Source organism: Sinocyclocheilus grahami, unplaced genomic scaffold, assembly GCF_001515645.1.
Source record: "Sinocyclocheilus grahami isolate Dianchi unplaced genomic scaffold, SAMN03320097.WGS_v1.1 scaffold171.1, whole genome shotgun sequence".
In the NCBI taxonomy this organism is placed as follows: Eukaryota; Metazoa; Chordata; class Actinopteri; order Cypriniformes; family Cyprinidae; genus Sinocyclocheilus; species Sinocyclocheilus grahami.
In genome coordinates, this window is record NW_015505350.1 from 379,714 (window position 1) to 388,017 (window position 8,304).

Consider the following 8,304-nt stretch of genomic DNA (forward strand, 5'->3'; position numbering starts at 1 on the left):
GTGAGGTGAAGGAGTGCTGTTCTCTGTGGCTGGTTGGGTCAGCTGGTCGCTGCCTTCTCTTCTGGCTGCTAGTCAGGCTGACTCTGGTTTCTCTTTCTTTTCCCCCTTCCGATCCTCCTCCTTTCGGTGGAAGAACTCTTTCAACATAATTTTCATCAGCTCTTTTGAGTCGAAACACGGTAGTGTCTTTTGTTCTTGTGTGGATTCAGTTTGAGCTTGGTCAGCTTGGAATCTTTGTGAGTTCCTTCATTGATTCCTTGGACTGGTTGCTTCCAGGTGTGTTTGTCGTTTTTCCTTGGAGGTTCCATTGGATTCCCATGAGCCTTTTCCTCTTGAGTTTCCAAATGACTTTGGCTGATTCCATGATCTGTCCCATTGATTCTCACAAGGTCTGGATTGGTCCCAAGATTTTTCCCAGTGACATCCAGGTGAGTGTTGTCGTCCACGCGGTCCATCCCAGTGGTTGTTCCTCTGTTTAGGTCGGGTACCAGCATGGGAGTCCCGTTCTCTGTTGGACGAGGGTGTGTTCCACTCTTTGTGTGGCGGCTTGACATGGTCTTGAGGTTCGGCGCCCTCTAGAGCCAGACCTTGACTTTGAGTGTTGAAGTCAAGAACTGCTGGGGTTTTGGCACCCTTTTCTGAGGCCATGTTTTGTTTGCCATAGGCTTTCTGTGCCAAGTCTTGCAACTGCTGAGCATTCATTGTTCGTGGACATGCGAGAACGCCAAGATGGTGGCTTACTCCAGGATGGAGGTTTCTCAGGAAGAGAGTTTTGAAGTTCAGATCGTCTTCCATATTCGGTTCGTAGCGAGTTCCAAAGTATTTTCATCTGAGTCAGCTGTAGTAGGCTTGAGGAGATTCATGACATCCTTGTCTCGTCTCCAGGACAGCCATTAGTCCTTGTTCTGACTCAGGGTCGGCGAATTCTTTAATGAGGGCTTCTCGGAGCAGGTGGTAATCAGTTTTTGTGTGAGCAGGCTGCCGGTCCAAGAAGCTGCACTCTTCAGGGCTGGATGTCGTGCAGAGCAAATAGAGTCTATCTTTGTCAGTGACATTGGGTCTCATTTCCAGATGGAAATCGACGTCTTGCAGATAAGCTTGGACATCCTGGCTACCTGGCACACTTGGGGTGAAGTTGCCAATGTTTCTGGCAAGTTTGTCAAGATCTTTGAGGTCCAAGCCATGCTGTGGCTGGCTGGAGCAAGTTCCTTTAGCTTTGTCGTGAGGTAAAGTTCTTCAGAGGGAGCTGGTGAATGTTTCAGCACTGCCCCCTCCCCCTTTTGCTGACGCGTCAGTCCGGGAACAGGTGACCCGGTCCTGCTTGGCAGGGGTGAGATTGGTGCCCGTTGTGTCCTTGTAGGCTCAGGGCGCAGCTCGTATGCATGTTTTCTCTCTGATGCTGTCGGACTTCTCTTTGATGTAGTCCAGCTGTTGTGTTAGGCAACTGATCTCATTTCTTGACTCATCCAGGTGAGTTTCAAGGGCTTTAATTAGGCCGTTATTGTCTCTGAAGTCGGCCTTTGCCTTTTCCAGGAGCTGTTCTGCATATTGTAGCTTATTTGAGAGATCAGTGTAGTCAGCCTTGCCTTTTTCCATTTCTTGGGTAGTAGCTGCTAGGGTCTCTTTTAGCCTAGTGATCTCCTCCTCAGCACGTTGTTCCACTTCATCAGGCCCTTCCTGTGGGTGGCATGCCTGTCGCTCAGCTTGAGGGTGGCGATGAGTGTGTGGCTTAAGGAGCCGGTGATCTTTGCTAATTCTTTGTGACTGTAGCTCTGACTTGGGTCTTGTCTCATAAAGCTGGTTATGTTGTCATCCAGCTGGTCCTGTGTCTGATGCTTCAGTGTTTCAGCAGCCTTAGATAGGAGGCTATCTGTTGCAACACTTAGCCATGTCTGGAGGTCTTCCCAGTGGCCAATAGAGTCTGTTGTGCGAGACATATTTTGGCGCGGTGAGGGAGACCTAGAACCTAGACTGACACAGGTATTAGAACTGATCAGCAAATATTGTTGCAATATGGAAACAGGAACTGTAATTAATTATTAACTGAAATTAAAATTTCAAATTTGTAATTAATTGTGAAATTAAATAAGAAACTTTGAATCCCTAAAGATAGCAAGTTACTAATACCCACTGATGTTCCTACAATCATAAGGGCAATTCCAAATCTGTAATTAATTATGAAATTAAATTAAAATTTCAAATGCATAATTACTTAAATTCGTAATATCTACGGATGTCATTCATATTATAAGAGCAGTTATATCTGAATTAATCACATGACCAGGATCAATTTTCGAAAACGAAACAACAGCTATGGCCGTTTAAACTGCTAAGTGTAAACATGCCGAAGGGAAGAGGACAAGCCTTTAAACCAAAGTGATTATAACCAATTGTGGGATCGCTAATCTGACTTTGGTTAAAATCGCGTTGCAATAAGGTTTATAAAGTTTGCATCTGTCTGTTCTTTTCAATGGGAGGAGAGGAAGAGAGAGATAGGATGAAATCAGTATGAAAGAGAGAGGGATGAGGTGAAAGACCCCACTAGTGTGAGGGTTCAGATACACACGTTTAGGTCACATCAACACTTCAAAACACTGCATTTAAGACCACACAATGCTACGTGATAACCGCTAGCCTTCAATGCTACTAGCTTTGCATATGCTCCAATGCAAAAGCGTTAGCTTCAGTTAGCTTCGCTCATGCTTGGATATTTGTTCACAAACAGCTCAAAAATGGCACTGGTGAACTGCGCTTGCTCACTTGTAAGTCACCTCCGGAAAAGGTTTCTTAGAACTTCCGGGTTATGGGTGTCACTTTGGCAACGTACTTTGCAGTACGCTAGCATGCAGGTTAGACAGTTTACGGTAACAAACAGCTTACATTCTTCATGTGAAATGGCGGCGCTTTTCACACTGAACAACCAAAAGCACTCTTTAGATTCTTATCTTTATAGCGCTGTGTAACACTCACTCGTTAGAGTGAGGTAAATTAATGTACAGATTTACTGCAATTAATTCACTGTCATTTATATCTCGGCAGATATCAGCACATATTTATACAGACAAAAACACACGTGGATTTAACCACAATTTCACTTTAAATGGCAAGAGCATTAATTAGCTAAGTTAATGGTCTCAAGCCCGGGAGATTTACTAGCATAGACAAATTTGGAAGTGGAACACGCACCAACAAATCAAACTTTTTTTTAAAAGAAAGAAACAAGGAATCCGCTCACTCCTATTCTTAATCTGTTTTAGCAGACAACATCTAAATGTTAATTATTTACTGCAGTTCACTTTTTTAAACACAACTCGAGTTTCACTTCATTCATTCAACACGCTGGTATGCCACAATAAAAGTATCCAGTAACACAACAACTCTGTTTCTCTGCATCTAATCTATTCTTCCGGATAAAAATAGGAAAGATTCACAATAATATCTTGGTGTCATTTATTTTTTTAAGCCAAATCTTTGCCAGCTATTTTCTCCACCATATGTAAGGAATTTAACTCATTGAATTTTCCAATGCAATTAATTAATCAAAAGACCTGATTAGAACTGATTTTCTGGATGGCATTTCTTAATTTCATAAAAAGATCCTGCCTCTTTGGACCATTGGAGGCATAGACATTAACAAACGCAAATATAGTTCCCTCATACTCAATCTGCACTAGTAACAATCTACCTTCAACAATATTTTCAACATTAAAAATGTTAACATTCATGTTTGCAGAAAATAAAATAGCTATTCCTGCACTATTACGTGTCCTATGGCTCAAAACAAACTTGCCTTCCCACCACATACCCCATTCAATTTCATTATCCTTATTAGTATGTGTCTCTTGTAAAAAAGAAACATTAATCTTTTTAATTCTAAGGAATTCTGAAACCATTGCTAATTTACCCCTGTCCCTTCCCCCATTAATATTTAGAGAACCCACCCTCAATACATCCATATAAGAGTATAGAAGTGGATAGAGACAGGAAAAACAGCAAAGTATAAAAGCCACCACGTGATATTTAGTCCTTTTGATGTCTTTGAAGAACAAGTTTATCTTTTCGTATTTTTGTTACCATCTTCTTCAAATCAAAATCTCTTCTTATCCAAAACCTCATAGCTGACCGTTCTTTGCAACAACAACACTGACGCAATAAATTTCTCATCGTCAGGAAAAAAATCCCTAACATCAATAGTCTTACCAAAAGTCCTATCAAGGAAGTCATCTATCTCTTGTATATTATACACATCTCCCACTATCTGTGATCCCATATCAGAAATCTCAGAAAGCGTATCCTCATCTTTCATCTCTGCATCACATCTTTCTTCACCATTTAATGTATCAATATTAGCACTAGCCACTTCACCATATATATGCCTACCTGATTACTCACATCATCATTCATTACACCATTTTCACTTTCTTCTGCTTCAGCAACAACTTTCCCATTTTGACCGTTATCCGTATCAGTATTTTTCACATACATATATACATAGAGTGAGGGGAAAAAATAAAAAAATCTATAAATATTCAATCAATAAATAAATATTAACACTTATATATAAAATAGCAAGCAATCATCAACATCAACGTCACAAATACAGTGGTTTACAGCCCATTTACCTTTAAACATATCCATATCATTGACCAGTTTGTAATACATAAATAATACGAGAGAGAGAGGCTTAACAAACCTTTATTATATCACAATTATTTCATCAAATATTCCACTATAATACAGAAACTTAAACAATATAAACAATCAAAAGTTTCTCTACATTAAAAATGTAAAATCTGCACTTCATCTACAATTTACAATCTACAATCACAAAACTCTTCCCACAGTCCAAATAGTTGAACATTCGAACACATTATTAACCATTTTAAATTATGAAAACTCAATTTTAATCCGAGCAGCAACCAACCCTTTCAAAACACACTCTGCATCAACTGAACCAGTACCTAATAATTTGTTCTTCCTGGTTTTCCACATTGCTAACTTTGCTGATCCTAATAAATAATTTAATAAACACAATTTTCTTTGTTCATCGTAATTGTATTTCAAACTACTGATAAAAGCTTTATAAGAAAATTCTATACCAAAGCCTTCAAACCAACTTTTTAAAATACGAAAAAGACCTCCTAACCTCCTACATTGAATAAATAAATGATCCACAGTTTCTTCTATTCCACAAAAAGGACAATTTTTCCCAAATGCTGAATTCAGGTGTGCCACGTGTCTGTTTGTAGCTATAATACCATGAATTAGTCTCCACTGACACACTCTGCATCGACTGAACCAGTACCTAATAATTTGTTCTTCCTGGTTTTCCACATTGCTAACTTTGCTGATCCTAATAAATAATTTAATAAACACAATTTTCTTCGTTTATGGTAATTGTGTTTCAAACTACAGATAAAAACTTTATAAGACAATTCTACACCAAAGCCTTCAAACCAACTTTTTAAAATACAAAAAAGACCTCCTAACCTCCTACATTGAATAAATAAATGATCCACAGTTTCTACTATTCCACAAAAAGGACACTTTTTCCCAACTGCTGAATTCAGGTGTGCCACGTGTCTGTTTGTAGCTATAATACCATGAATTAGTCTCCACTGTAAATCTGCTGTACGTTTTTCTATAGGAGATTTGTACAGAGATCTCCATCATCCACCAAAGTCTGGCCCAAACAATTCTGACCACCTCCACGTCCTGACTTTTTCCAGAACATGCCAATGAGACCTTTTGACACACACTGAATATAATGCTTTTTTGCTAATGTCCTGAAACTTCCCCAATTCAGGTGTTTTAAAAGTGAGAGAGAGCCAGAGAAAGAGAGAGAGAGAGAGAGAGCCAGAGAGAGAGAGAGAGCGAGAGCGAGAGAGAGAGAGCGAGAGAAAGAGAGAGAGCGCGAGAGAGGCTTAACAAACCTTTATTATATCACAATTATTCCATCAAATATAACACTATAATACAGAAACACAATATAAACAATCAAAACTTTCTCTACATTAAAAATGTAAAATCAGCACTTCATCTACAATTTCACACAAAACTCTTCCCACAGTCCAAATAGTTGAAAATTCTAACACATTATTAACCATTTTAAAATATGAAAACTCAATTTTAATCCGAGCAGCAACCAACCCTTTCAAAACACACTCTGCATCAACTGAACCAGTACCTAATAATTTGTTCTTCCTGGTTTTCCACATTGCTAACTTTGCTGATCCTAATAAATAATTTAATAAACACAATTTTCTTCGTTCATGGTAATTGTATTCCAAACTACTAATAAAAACTTTATAAGAAAATTCTACACCAAAGCCTTCAAACCAACTTTTTAAAATACGAAAAAGACCTCCTAACCTCCTACATTGAATAAATAAATGATCCACAGTTTCTTCTATTCCACAAAAAGGAAAATTTTTCCCAACTGCTGAATTCAGGTGTGCCACGTGTCTGTTTGTAGCTATAATACCATGAATTAGTCTCCACTGTAAATCTGCTGTACGTTTCTCTATAGGAGATTTGTACAAAGATCTCCAGCATCCACCAAAGTCTGGCCCAAACAATTCTGACCACCTCCACGTCCTGACTTTTTCCAGAACATGCCAATGAGACATTTTGACACATACTGAATATAATGCTTTTTTGCTAATGTCCTGAAACTTCCCCAATTCAGGTGTTTTAAAAGTCAAAATCATGCCGCTTTCTTCCTTGAACTCCTCCTGTGCCGCTGCAGACACAGAAATCAATGGAAACGTACAGTTTTTCTCCTTCTCTTGCACTTGTTGAAGTCCTAATGCTTCTCTGCAGACTCCTGGTAAAGCTGCATGCACTTCCTTCAGCACCTGAGACAGGACACGCCTAGAATTTATTCCAGTGTTCTTCTGTAGTGATTCCTCAGTTTTCCACCCGTTGGCATCTCTAAGATTCTTAACTTTAGTACATCCAGCTCTAATCAGACAGTTTCTCAAACTTCCTGAAGACAAACATTTGGTCTGAATAAATGAATTGTGAAACAAAGGTTCCTCCATAATCCCTTATTGTAATTGTTCAGATCCTCTGCTTACAGAAAAAGTTATATTCCAAGCTTGTAGCATGGAGCGATAGAAAGAAGTCAGATTGCTCAAGTCCAGTTCATTTATTCTAATTAAAAACAAATCCAGGACTTGATGTCCTTCTCAGCAAAACACATGCCACTTTACTCCACTCGAGCTCTTCTACATACAATAGTCTCTGTAAAGCTTGTAGACGAAAAGTATTGATCCGACTTCTGATGTCTACAAGGCCTTGCCCTCCTTCTTGGGTTGACAAATACAAAGAAGGCCCAGGAATCAAGTGCTGGCCTGACCAAAAGAAGTCCACCAACTTTCTCTGTATATCCTTGATCAATTTATCAGGCGGCTCTAGCACATTCAGCTTGTGCCATAGCATAGAGGCAGCCAAATTGTTTATAACCAGGACTCTACCCCTATAGGATAGTTCAGGTAATAGCCAATTCCATTTAGACAACTTGGCTAACACCTTATCCAGCATCCCTTCCCAATTCTTTTCCCTATAATTCTCTAAACCCAAAAAGACTCCTAAGATTTTAATACCTTCTGTTCCCCACTTCAGTCCTCCTGGAATGTGAGGTATCCCACCATTCCTCCATTCACCCATAATAAACCCCTCACTTTTTCCCCAGTTTACCTTTGCAGAAGAAGCCTTTTCAAATAGAGTTAGGCTCTTACAAAGTGCTTGAATATCTTCTTGACCAGTTACAAAAACAGTTATGTCATCTGCATATGCAGACACAAAACATTTGACGTTTTCTGAAACATAAAAACCTCTCAAATTATTTCTTAAATTACATAACAGAGGTTCAATTACTAAGCTATATAGCTGCCCTGGAAGAGGACACCCCTGCTTAATGCCTCTTTTAACAACTACTGGGCTACTCAACCCCCCTATCTTGATCAAAACAGATGCATTATTATACAACAACTTTATCCAAGCAATAATATTTTTCCCAAACCCAAAAGCTTCTAAAACCTCAAAAAGATATGCATGTCCAACACGATCAAAGGCTTTTTCTTGATCAATAGATAAAAACCCGACATCACAATTATTATTAATCGAAACATCTATAACATCTCTCATTAAAAACAAATTAACCATAATTGTGAGACCTGGAATGCAATGTGTTTGTTCCTTCTTCACCACAACATGTAAATATTTCTTTAGCCTATTAGCTAAACATTTCGATATTATTTTATAATCTGAACACATTAAAGAAACTGGTCTCCAATTTTT

General features: G+C 38.8%; 1 pseudogene; it reads right to left on the bottom strand.

Annotated features, from left to right (window-relative positions):
* Positions 1–20: 20 nt before the first annotated feature.
* On the bottom strand, positions 21–1,937 carry LOC107593492 (uncharacterized; annotated as a pseudogene).
* Between the last annotated feature and the right edge of the window lie 6,367 nt (positions 1,938–8,304).